We start from the raw sequence: 12,579 nt of genomic DNA, 5'->3' as shown, positions 1-12,579 counted from the left end.
GAGTCTCCTCCAGCACCATAATTCAAAAGCATCAATTCTTTGGCGATCAGCCTTCTTTATGGTCCAGCTCTCACTTCCATACATCACTACTGGGAAAACCATAGCTTTAACTATACGGACCTTTGTTGGCAAGGTGATGTCACTGTTTTTAAGATGCTGTCTAGGTTTGTCATTGCTTTTCTCCCAAGAAGCAGGCGCCTTTTAATTTTGTGACTGCTGTCACCATCTGCAATGATCATGGAGCCCAAGAAAGTATAATTTTTTTCCTTAGGATGTCCCTATTTTCATTGGAGAAATGTTGGAGGGTATGGAGTTATCCGGGGCTTTTTTTCTGGGGGTACGTATACCCCTAAATATTTTGTGAATCTAAGTTTGGCCTCATTGAGGGGCAATATTTCAATATGAATAGGAAAATGAGAGTACCCATAAGCATTTTATAGAAAAAAAAGCACTGGAGTTATCTGACCCCCGAGCCATCTGAAGGCAGCCCTGTATAGGGAAGGGGTTTTTTTTAATGTTTAATGTTTAATTATGTTTTTATATAATTAAACATTAAACATTTTTTTAAAAAACCCTTCCCCCCTTTTTTTATATGGGACGCAGGTGGCACTGTGGGTTAAACCACAGAGCCTAGGACCTGCCGATCAAAAGGTCGACGGTTCGAATCCCCGCGGTGGGGTGAGCTCCCGTCGTTCGGTCCCAGCTCCTGCCCACCTAGCAGTTCGAAAGCACCCCTAAGTGCAAGTAGGTAAATAGGGACCGCTTTATAGCGGGAAGGTAAACGGCGTTTCCATGTGCGGCACTGGTGCTGGCTCGCCAGGTGCAGCTTCGTCATGCTGGCCACGTGACCCGGAAGTGTCTTCGGACAGCGCTGGCTCCCGGCCTCTTGAGCGAGATGAGCGCGCAACCCTAGAGTCGGTCACGACTGGCCCTGATGGGCAGGGGTACCTTTATGTTTTTATATATGTTGGAAGCCGCCCAGAGTGGCTGGGGCAACCCTGTCAGAGGGGCGGGGTATAAAGAGTAAAATTATTATTATGGGATAGAGTGTCCCTATTTTCATCAGAGTAACATTGGAGGGTATGCAGTAATATAACCTAGAGGTTACCTGCATTGGTTCTAGTTGTTTGTGGGCCACATTTTACAAGGACTGCCCCTTCTGAGATCTCTGAAGTAGGTTACAATCTTACCCATCACGGCAGCAAAGCAGCAAAGCAGCAAAGCGGATCTGCTCAGAGACTACACTCACTCTGCTGCTGCCTGTTACCACTTCTCGTTCACTTCCACTTCCACTGAAGCCCTGCTTCGTAACTACACAAAGAAAGTTCTGGATTTTTGCCTTGAACAGCCAATTGCAAATCTTTTCTCCAAAGGTCTTACAGGGACCAATGCAGCCCTTAATCAATCTACTTAGAAGAGACTTCCTCACACATTTCTATAGAAATTACTTCCAGCGGGTGGCGCTGTGGGTTAAACCACAGAGCCTAGGGCTTGCGGATCAGAAGGTCGGTGGTTCGAATCCCCGCGACGGGGTGAGCTCCCTTTGCTTGCTCCGTGCTCCTGCCCACATAGCAGTTTGAAAGCACAAAGTGCAAGTAGATAAATAGGCGGGAAGGTAAACGGCGTTTCCGTGCGCTGCTCTGGTTCGCCAGGAGCAGCTTAGTCATGCTGGCCACATGACCCAGGGAAACTGTCTGAGAACAAACATCGGCTCCCTTGGCCAGTAAAGCGAGATGAGCACCACAACCCCAGAGTCATTCGCAACTGGACTTAACTGTTAGGAGTCCCTTGCCTTTTTTTAAAAAAAAAACTATAAAGTAACTGGATGATTATTACTATTGGACAGGTGGGACCTGCAGCAAAATGTTGCAGTGTGGGATGTTCCTGTTCACCAGCCCTGTCCATGGTTTCCTTCATGAGAACCTGGGACAGCTCGGTCAGTAGAGCATGAGATCCTTAATCTCAAGGTTGTGGGTTCGAGCCCCACATTGGGTAAAAGATTCCTGCATTACAATGCGTTGGCCTAGATGACTCTCGTGGTCCCTTCAATTCTGTGATACCCAGTTCCATTCTCATCACACCTGACTTTGCCTTCTCTTCCTTGCCGCAGCATTCTGTGGCCCCTGTGTTCTAGATGTGTGTGTACGTTTTCCTGTTAGAAATGCGTTGCACTCCTGCCAACCTCAGGGTTGCCCAAAGCCTGCTGTGGCCTTCCCTCTTTGTCATGCTGGCCACATGACCCGGAAGCTGTACGCCAGCTCCCTTGGCCAATAAAGCGAGATGAACGCCGCAACCCCAGAGTCAGCCATGACTGGACCTAATGGTCAGGGGTCCCTTTACCTTTTTAAGTATGCTTAAGATTGCCACCTGGATAATATAATTTAGAGATAACAGATTAATAAGGGGCCCTCATATTTTTGGGACTAGAGACACAGCAGGAAATGTAAGGAATTGTTGTGGCAACCACAAAATACCCATTTCATAGAAGAAAAGCTAGTGATGCTCAGAACACTCCCCCTGTAGGTAAAGCGCCTATATTCCTAAAACAAACAAAGACAAAAAGTTCCCAACAGAAAACTCCCTCAAAGCCAAACAAAGCCAAATTTAAAATAAAAATGGGGAGAGGAGACCTTGTCAAACACCAAGGGTAGTGTCTGAAAGTAGCCTGGTGCCCAGAGATGTTGGCAGCCTCAGTGATGGAATAGTGTATTGATACATTATTTGTTTATATTCTTCCCTATTGCGTTGGTTTCACCAAAATCCTGCTGTTGTGTGCTGAACTAGGGTAGTCAGGTCAAAGGAGGATTTGAATCGTCTCTTGTGATAATTCAGAGCTGCTTTCTTTTATCAGCTGTAGTTTGTCACACAGGGGTCAGGAAAAAAGCTGAACTGGATGAAATTATCCCTTTTATGAAAAGGTACTACTTTGACTATTTTATAAAAAGTTGTGGTTTAAAAAGATAACGGCACTCTGCATGTGCCCTGAGGCTCTCTTTCTTTGGGCAAACAGATACCACAATAGCTATACCTGGCTTCTGTAGAGGGAAGATCCTTTTAACCTGTTCTACTACATTTGCATGGATGCCTGAGCCGCAACGTTATTTGCCAGCCACTAGTAAACCAGATTGTGCCAACCTTTTGGGGCAACCACTGTTTCATTCTAATAGCTGAACAGAAGTTTGGATTTAACAATACAACCTATGCCATGAGCATCTGAGGAACAATGCATTGACAGCTGCTTAAAGCACATCTGAAAAATGCATGTCTGTAAGGAGCCAAAGTGAGGAGGAATTAAAGAACCTTTTAATGAGGGTGAAAGAGGAGAGCGCAAAATATGGTCTGAAACTCAACATCAAAAAAACGAAGATCATGGCCACTGGGCCCATCACCTCCTGGCAAATAGAAGGGGAAGAAATGGAGGCAGTGAGAGATTTTACTTTCTTGGGCTCCATGATCACTGCAGATGGTGACAGCAGTCACAAAATTAAAAGACGTCTGCTCCTTGGGAGAAAGGCGATGGCAAACCTAGACAACATCTTAAAAAGCAGAGACATCACCTTGCCAACAAAGGTCTGTATAGTAAAAGCCATGGTTTTCCCAGTAGTGATGTATGGAAGTGAGAGCTGGACCATAAAGAAGGCTGATCGCCGAAGAATCGATGCTTTTGAATTATGGTGCTGGAGGAGACTCTTGAGAGTCCCATGGACTGCAAGAAGATCAAACCTATCCATTCTTAAGGAAATCAGCCCTGAGTGCTCACTGGAAGGACAGATCCTGAAGCTGAGGCTCCAATACTTTGGCCACCTCATGAGAAGAGAAGACTCCCTGGAAAAGACCCTGATGTTGGGAAAGATGGAGGGCACAAGGAGAAGGGGACGACAGAGGACGAGATGGTTGGATAGTGTTCTCGAAGCTACCAGCATGAGTTTGACCAAACTGTGGGAGGCAGTGGAAGACAGGAGTGCCTGGCGTGCTCTGGTCCATGGGGTCACAAAGAGTCGGACACGACTAAACGACTAAACAACAACAACAAGGAGCCAAAAGTGGATACTAATTCTACCCCACCATGGTGCTTGTTCCATTGTTTCTGCGCAGGATCAGACCAGAAAAGCAGCAGGTTCCTTGCCAAAGGAGGCTCCCAGCTTTCCTTCGGCTCCCTAGCTGCATTTTGAATATCTAGAAGCTTTCCCTGTTTTAAGCATTCACCATTATTTTGTTGAGATATACAGTGGTACCTCAGGTTACATACGCTTCAGGTTACAGACGACGCTAACCCAGAAATGGTACCTCGGGTTAAGAACTTTGCTTCAGGATGAGAACAGAAATCGTGCTCCAGCAGCACGGCAGCAGCAGGAGGCCCCATTAGCTAAAGTGGTGCTTCAGGTTAAGAACAGTTTCAGGTTAAGAACGGACCTCCGGAACAAATTAAGTACTTAACCTGAGTTCCACTGTAGGTGGGAACGGGAGCAATAAATCAGCATTGGAGGCTGGGAGGAATTGAGAAACTGGAAAGATTGTAGGGTGTTCAGATGCAAAGGGCGGGGGGGGGTGAGCATTTTAATAGGTGAAGCTTTTTTCATCCTTGAGCTGAACCTGTATGGCAAACCACATTGTGCCTGCTGTACAGCCAACTCACCCTCTTTTACCCAACTACTAGAGCTTCAGTTGTTCTGTCTACCTTTATATTAGTTTTTTTGGAAAAGAGAAGGAAGGCTGAACATCAATATTTTTGGAGATGCCCCCTGATCCCACCCTGAGTTCAATGGGGCATGCTCCCAAGTACATGGGCATAGGATTGCAGCCTGATTCTCCCTGTATATATACGGGTAATCCACGAGAGCCCTCAAATTGTGTTGCTTTCTTCGAGACCCTCATCGGCTGGCTGCTTACTTGTACAGACCCCAGACCATTTAAATCTATTATTTATTGCTAATTTTTTTAGTGATAGGACCCCGAATACTTATCTCTAAGCTCTGCTACTCAGAGAGCTGGAGCTTCAACCATTTCGTTCGATAGCCTATCAAGAGACATGTGCCCCAAAAGATATCTGTGAATGAACGAAATGATTGGTTCCGGGCACAGAGCTAGTAACTGAGTAACAATTCACATATTTAAGCAGCACATTGCAAACGTGGGCTGTGATCCTGTGCAGACGTCCATGTAAGACCCATTAGGACATAGTGAGAGTCAAATTCTGAGTAAATATACATAGGGTTGCACTACTGAGCTGTGGATTTCTCTATGAGCCAGATAACTTAAAAAAACCCCAAACCCAACAGCAACATGCCCTAAAAGTACACTACAGAGTTTCAAGGAAATATTGGAATAAATGCATTCTATGGTTTTTTATTCCCTATTATCACCGACCCCAGTTGTTCTTAATACTGTATTTGAAAGAGAGTGGGGGGGGGTTGCAGGAGAGGGGGTGTATTTTCAACTAAATATATGTAAAAAGAAATGCCCTAGCACCCCTTTTCTTTTCACTTTTTATATGGATAGAAGCATTGTGTTTTTAGCAGCTGCAAATAAATTTAACATGTGAAGTTTTTTCCCCTGTTCAGAAGTGGGGGTGCTGTGATAAGGAAAGCTCCTACTGATTTGTCTCTCAGGCAGTTGTAAAGACACAAAGCCTCTGTCCATATAAATGAACAGATGAGGCTTTCCCTATCACTGCATCCTTATTCATGGAGAAAATTTTACCTGTTGAGTTTCTACCCAATTGTCCCCTGCACTTAGCTTCTCTCAATAAATAAAAAAACAAGGGGAATAGCTGTCACTCAGTGGTAGAGTATCTAGTTAGCAGACAGGTCATTGCTTCCCACCCTGGTGTCTTCAGGTACAGAGTGGAGGGACCCCTGTGTGAAACCCTGGAAAGCTGTTGCCCGTCAGTGTAGGCAATACTGGACTAGATGGAGCAATGTATATAAGGCAGCTACCTGTGTTTCTGTGCAAGAGTTCCCAATTTTATCCCTCCCCAGCCCAGTTTGAACAAGTCCCATTGTTTTTGATGAGATTTCAACACAGAGAGCTGGTTTCAAGATGAGCAGCTCCTGCCCTCAATGCACCTAAATGTTTTAAAGGTGTACTTAAACTTCTCTGGTTTCCATGGGGTTTAGGAGCATGTGTGCTGCCGAGCAGCCTTTTAAGAAGATGTTGAAGTGTTGCTATTGCTTAACCACACTGCAGGGAACCCTAAGTGCCATTGTGTTTCAATATACAATTACCACACCGTGAACCAGTGCACCAGTTGTTTGCTTGTTGTGCAACGTTACACTTTTGGCATCATTGGGGTTTTTTTTGTGTGTGTGTGCGCGCGCAGAGGCACCTAGATTTAATTTTAAAGTTGTTGAAGCAACCACAAACACATTGAATCACCCCACACTCATTTCCCAGTCTGACTAAGCGAAAGTATTGCTACAATAACACACGGTTTCTGTTTCTTCCCTCGCTCTCACTCCACCCGTCTTAATGCAAAATAAGTAAGAGGCATAAGTGCAGTCAAGAGTTCTTTTTATTGCTCAGCAACTCAAAGGGGAAGCACATTTACAAACTGAATGAAGCCAGGAAAGGTGACACAAAACAATCAAAGCAACCACATTTCCCCACAAATTGATAGCATTTATGAACTTGTACTTTTTGAACATTATTGCAGTGTATGCTTAAAATTCAATACATCATTAAATACAGCACGTCATTATGCAAAGTTCTGTCAGAAAACATATAGGCATATTACACAGCAATTTTATACAGATGAGTAAGAGTTAGAAAATTAATTGAGCTGAAAGGGATGCAACAATCTCGAAAGAGATCTTTAAAAAAAGCAAGGCAACGATTCCCCCGCTGCTTTAACATTGAGAGTTACATGAAAAATGATCTGTGGATGAAACAAAGAAGAAAATTAGTTTTATGTTCTCTTGTATTCTAACAATATAATATCACATAATCACACCCAGGCTTCCTTACTGAGAAACACTTGCCTTTAGCAAGACAGAAATAAACAGATAGAGCATTTCCTATTAACTGATTCCCTGTCCTGGGGAAAGCTGCACCTGTTGAATTTTGCCTACTATGCAGCCGTTAAAAGCACCGATCCTTTGACTACGAAAAGGTGGCAATTCTAAATGAGCTCTACATAACAGATTTCCTAAATCAAAGGCTAACTCACTTTTAAAAAAGCATGATTCATTACACTTTGAATTACAGCCAAAGCTAACCTGCTTATTCAGATTAAAGAACCTGTTTTTAAGTACCCTTTCACATTCAAAAACCTAACTGGCATGCAAAATAATAATCTTTAGAATTCATGCAAGTTTCTCATACAAGCGGTTTTGCAAATCAACCCTACAGCCCAGTTTACTCAGAAGTCCCGTCCCCCCGCTCCCCACATTTTGCCTCTGGAAGATGTCTTGCCGCAGAAGAGCAGGGCGGTGGAGCACCTCAATCGCCCCATTTTCCCATGCCGTATGCCTCTTTAGATCAGATTCTCAAAGAAGTATATGCATAGGAAAAAGGAACAACGAGCAAGTATGGACAGGAATCCTGCAGCTTGAAAAGAGGTCGCCAAGAAACCTAGAAGAAAAACATACATGAAATACACACAAATATATTCCCTATGCACCCATTTACATTTCCACATGAGGCAACATTAATTTATTTGCAGTGCTCCCATTCACTGCTTCTTTCAACAGCATCTAAAACACAAGAACTAGATATCTCAAAGAAACACACACTCACATATGGACCAACGTGCGGCAGGAAGAAAAAGACTGAACAAAAAGTGATTTCGTTGCTTTAAAGAGTGGCACAATGCAAGAAAACTCCTCTGTAACCCCAGGAAATCTCTTACTAGTGCCATAGCGTTGCAAGAAAAAGTAGAAAAATCTCCCCAAAAAGTGCCCGGAACACCGAAGGTGCTGGACTTGTCTCCTGCTCCCAATGTGAAGAGGAACTCCTCGCAATGAGTCTTACCTGATCAGTTGCCGGGGCTCTTCAGTGCTCCACGTCCCTCTGCCTCAGAATTTATCCTTTGGCCAAGACCTTGAGGAGGGATTACAAGACAGTGTTGCTGTTTTCCGAAGCGATAACCATCCTTCCCCCTTGCCAAGGCCTCGGCTGCACCTGCAGATGGGGGCCACGCAAGAACTGTGCTTTGCTGAAGGCTTGGGAAGTATCACTTTTGCAAGAGAGGGAAGGAGGGGAGGGAACGCAGCTGGCAAAGGGGGGGCTGATCCGAGCCATGGGAAGGCACAGCCCAAGGTGCCCCGTTATCGCCTGTTTTTCATTCACGTACGTCAGCAATTTCTGAAATGTTAGCCTGGGAGAGGACTTTCAGTTCTGGGAAAAGTTGTTTTTCATTTTCTTCCTTTTGTAAAAAAGAAAGGCCTTTCTTGCTCACATGTCTGTCAAGGCCAATGCTTCCCCCTGTTTTTCTAAGCACTAGTCAGGATCCCTGAAATTTTATTCTTTATTGCTAATGAAGGAAGACATTCTTTACTTTGCACAGAACTACAGTTCCTAGAGTGGTACAATAATCAACCCCCTTTCCCAGGGAATGCTGGGAACTGCAGTTCTCTGTCAGGAGCAGCGGTCTCCTAACAACTCTCAGCATCCTGAACAATCAACAGCTCCCAGAAATCTTTGAAGAAATCCATGACTGTTTAAAGTGGTTTCAAATGCATGGCTTTAAATTTGTGTTGTGATTGTGGCCTATGGTGCCCCTACTCATGAACAGTTGGTGAAGGATTTTAGGCAGTCTAAACGTGACTTTTGTGAATGATGTGCAAATTCCAGAAACTCTAATAGTTGGTGATAAAGTGAGATTTGACTAGGAGATCCTTATTACAAAGATATCTTAGGGTTGTGGTTGTTGTTTTTAACCAGCTCTTGAAACATGTTTATGAATTTATATACAACAGACCGTCCAAGTGTCCCTATTTTCCAGGGACACCCCAAACTTACAGAAGCCATCACAGTTTTTGATTTGATCCCATAAGGTCCTGCTTTTCCTTAGGACGTCCTTATTTTCATTGGGGAAATGTTGGAGGGTATGGAGTTATGTGACCCCAGAGCCAAGGAGATAAGTAACTATACAACCTTTAGAAGATATCTGAAGGCAGCCCTATATAGTTTTATTATGCTTTTAAAGTGGTAACTCAGGTTAAGTACTTAATTCGTTCCAGAGGTCTGTTATTAACCTGAAACTGTTCTTAACCAGAAGCACCACTTTAGCTAATGGAGCCTCCTGCTGCCGCTGCGCCACCGAAGCACAATTTCTTTTCTCATCCTGAAGCAAAGTTCTTAACCCGAGGTACTATTTCTGGGTTAGCGGAGTCTGTAACCTGAAGCGTATGTAACCCGAGGTACAGTGGTGCCTCGCAAGACGAAATTAATTCATTCCGCGAGTTTTGTCGTCTTGCGATTTTTTTCATCTTGCGAAGCATGGTGTTGGAAAAGTTTTGGAAAAGCTTCAAAAATCACTAAAGTCTTCAAAAACCTCAAAAAAGGCTACCACACCGTGTGCTATGAGTTCCTCCTCGAAGTCAAGTCACAACTGTATTAACGGTTTTAAGAAAAAGGAAACAAACTTGCAAGACGTTTTCGTCTTGCGAAGCAAGCCCATAGGGAAAATCGTCTTGTGAAGCAACTCAAAAAACCAAAAGCCCTTTCGTCTAGCGAGTTTTCCGTCTTGCGAGGCATTCGTCTTGCGAGGTACCACTGTACCACTGTATATGTGTTGGAAGCCACCCAGAGTATCATCATCATCATCATTATTATTATGAAATAGGACATCCCTATTTTCATTGGAGAAATGTTGGAGGGTATGTATACATACTTTTCTAAATTTTTTGGTAAGGTGTTATGGGTCTTTGTTGCAGAAGACCAAGATATATTACTGTATTTTTCGCTCTATAAGATGCACTTTTCCCCCTCCAAAAATTAAGGGGAAATGTGTGTGCGTCTTATGGAGCAAATGCAAGCTCCATGGCTTCAGCAAAAGCAACGCGAAGCCTCCAAAGCACAGCGGGAGCGCTCCCACCGCGCTTTGGAGGCTTCCCGTTGCATTCGCTGAAGCTTGGAGAGCGAGAGGGTTCGGTGCGCACCGACCCCTCTCGCTCTCCAGGCTTCAGGGATAGCCGCCTGAAGCCTCCAGAGCACAGCGGGAGCTCCTGCTGCGCTCCGGAGGCTTCGTGTTTCTTTCGCTGAAGCCAGGAGAGCAAGACTCTCCTGGCTTCACTTCACTGGAGAAGCGCTGCGCAGCTTTCCCTCTCTGCGCAGCGCCCCTTCAGCGAAGTGGGAGGAGAAATGGAAGGGGCTCCATTTCTCCTTCCGCTTCGCTGAAGGGGAGCTGTGCAGAGAGGGAGAGAATGGGTTTTGGGTTTTTTTGTTCTCCCCCTCTAAAACTAGGTGCGTCCTATGGTCGGGTGTGTCCTATAGAGCAAACAATACTGTAAATGGCATTGTCATTATTGCTGCAATTATATACCCACTTATCTGGCTGGAACTAAAATGTATTGAACTCTGTGGGTTTTTCTTCTAGGTGGACGTGCACAGGATTGCACCTTTCTTTCATTGAGCTCAGGGTAGTGTCCATGGCTCTTTGGCCCCTATTTTGTCATCACAGCAGCCCTGTAAGAAAGGCGAAGGTCAGTAACTTTTTATCCAGATAGTATTGAAGTGCTTTTAACCACATCTTGATAGGGTAGATGATACTGTTTATCAGCCTGCTGTGGAAAGTTTCATGCAGCTGCTAAAGGCCAGGTGGGCTTTTCTCCAACTTGGCAGTGTTAGCTGCAAACTCTATCTGAAAGAAAGACCTGGTGAACTTAGGAGAACTTTCTTCTGGACAAGATATGCACAGAATTGGGCTGGAGAAATTTTTAAGCAGTCAGAACAGCGAGGTCAAAACGTTAATATATGATGGCTGCATATACAAAGACCACATAGGCAGAGAAGACTGCCTGGGATTTCAAGCTCTAAAGTGGAAACATGTAGGGACCCTCTGTAACATATGAAGTTGAGAATCATATAGTGCCCAAAATGATCAAGTTCAGTTCTCATGAAAGATGATTTTCAGAACTTAGCTCTGCAACCGTCCCTTCATGTTGTCTTGTGTGCATTGCAGGGTTTGTTTACTTGTTGGTGGCGACTTTAGACATATTAAAATTGTGTCCCTTGGAATGCTGGGGGTATTATTCAGCCAATAAGATGCTAAGCTTCCTCCACAGACACCTAAAGGGAAGACAGAGGTTTCTTTTAGTACCCTTTTAAAAATTACCCCATAAAAGCAGCCCTACTGTTAGGCAGATTGAGGTGGCCACCTTGGGGGGCAGGTGCTGGGGGCAGAGGGTGCTGGGGCCAGGCTGTTCCTCCTGATCTCTTCCTTCTCTTAGAGGAGAGACCTGGGTGTGCCAGACATGCTGTCCTGTGCCCCATAAACTAGCATGCTGTCCTGAGGTGCAGGAGAAGATGTGATTCCTTCACTTTTGTGGGACAATTGAGGAAAAGGCCTTAAGCCTCTTAACCAAGTTGGGGAAACAGGGTCCCTTCAGACGTTGTTAACCCTTCAGACAGGCTTCAGATAGTACTCACACCCCAGATCCCTTTAACAGGGTACACTTACTGAGGAGGGCAGGAGAAGGCAACAACCTCCCCTCCAACCAAACGAAGGCTTACCCAGTGCCTAACCTCACAAAAGGGTTCATCAGCCCCAACCAGCATGGCCAAAATGGTCAGGGATGATGGGAACTGGAGTAAAACATTTGGAGCGCCACAAGTTTTCAAACCCTGACCTAAAGAAAGCTCAGATAATTTAAGTTGTTTTATTCTGCCCTTCCTCCAAGGAGCTCAGAAAGGCATATACTATGTGCCACATATAGTTCTTCAAGTCACTTTTATATAATCCTGTGAGATTGGTTGGGCTTGCTTTATGGATGACTGGGAATATCTTAGACCGCCACTTGAACTATTATAATCATAGGTAAAGGTAAAGGGACCCCTGACCATTAGGTCCATTCGTGACCGACTCTGGGGTTGCGGCTTTATTGGCCAAGGGAGCCAGCATACAGCTTCCGGGTCATGTGGCCAGCATGACTAAGCCGCTTCCGGCAAACCAGAGCAATGCATGGAAACACCACTTACCTTCCCACTGAAGCAGTACCTATTTATCTACTTGCACTTTGACATGCTTTCAAACTGCTAGGTTGGCAGGAGCAGGGACCGAGCAATGGTAGCTCACCCCATTGTGGGGATTCGAACCACCAACCTTCTGCTTGGCAAGTCCTAGGCTCTGTGCTTTAACCAATAGCACCATCCACTATTATTTAGGGAAAGCTGGCACTTTTCTTAGCACTTCCAGGTGCCCCAGTGTCTTAACCTTTTGATTTCTGCTTGCAACGAACCACATATTATAGGCTAATTGAGTTTTTAAAAAAGCATGCCCTATCAGAGTATACATTATTTTGTGCTGCATAATGATGACAAGGGAGTTAAAGGCGGGCCAAAGACTTTCAGCACTCCTGCATTTGTGCACCAAGACACCCGAGCCACAAAGTTCCCAGGAGAACAATAAATCACACTGAA

The 12,579-nt window shown here is 44.7% G+C and overlaps 1 long non-coding RNA gene across 1 annotated transcript; it reads right to left on the bottom strand.

Moving 5' to 3' along the window:
- Positions 1-6,493: 6,493 nt before the first annotated feature.
- Positions 6,494-8,376, bottom strand: LOC310707945. Its single transcript, XR_014526773.1, has 2 exons — positions 7,969-8,376; positions 6,494-6,874 (listed from the first exon to the last, which is right to left on the bottom strand). It is a non-coding gene; the product is annotated as an uncharacterized lncRNA (long non-coding RNA).
- Positions 8,377-12,579: the final 4,203 nt, after the last annotated feature.

The sequence above is a fragment of the Podarcis liolepis genome (assembly GCF_965112155.1).
Source record: "Podarcis liolepis genome assembly, chromosome: 5".
Classification (NCBI taxonomy): Eukaryota; Metazoa; Chordata; class Lepidosauria; order Squamata; family Lacertidae; genus Podarcis; species Podarcis liolepis.
Note: the sequence above shows the minus strand (reverse complement) of the source record. Positions and strands in the feature narration are given on the sequence as shown.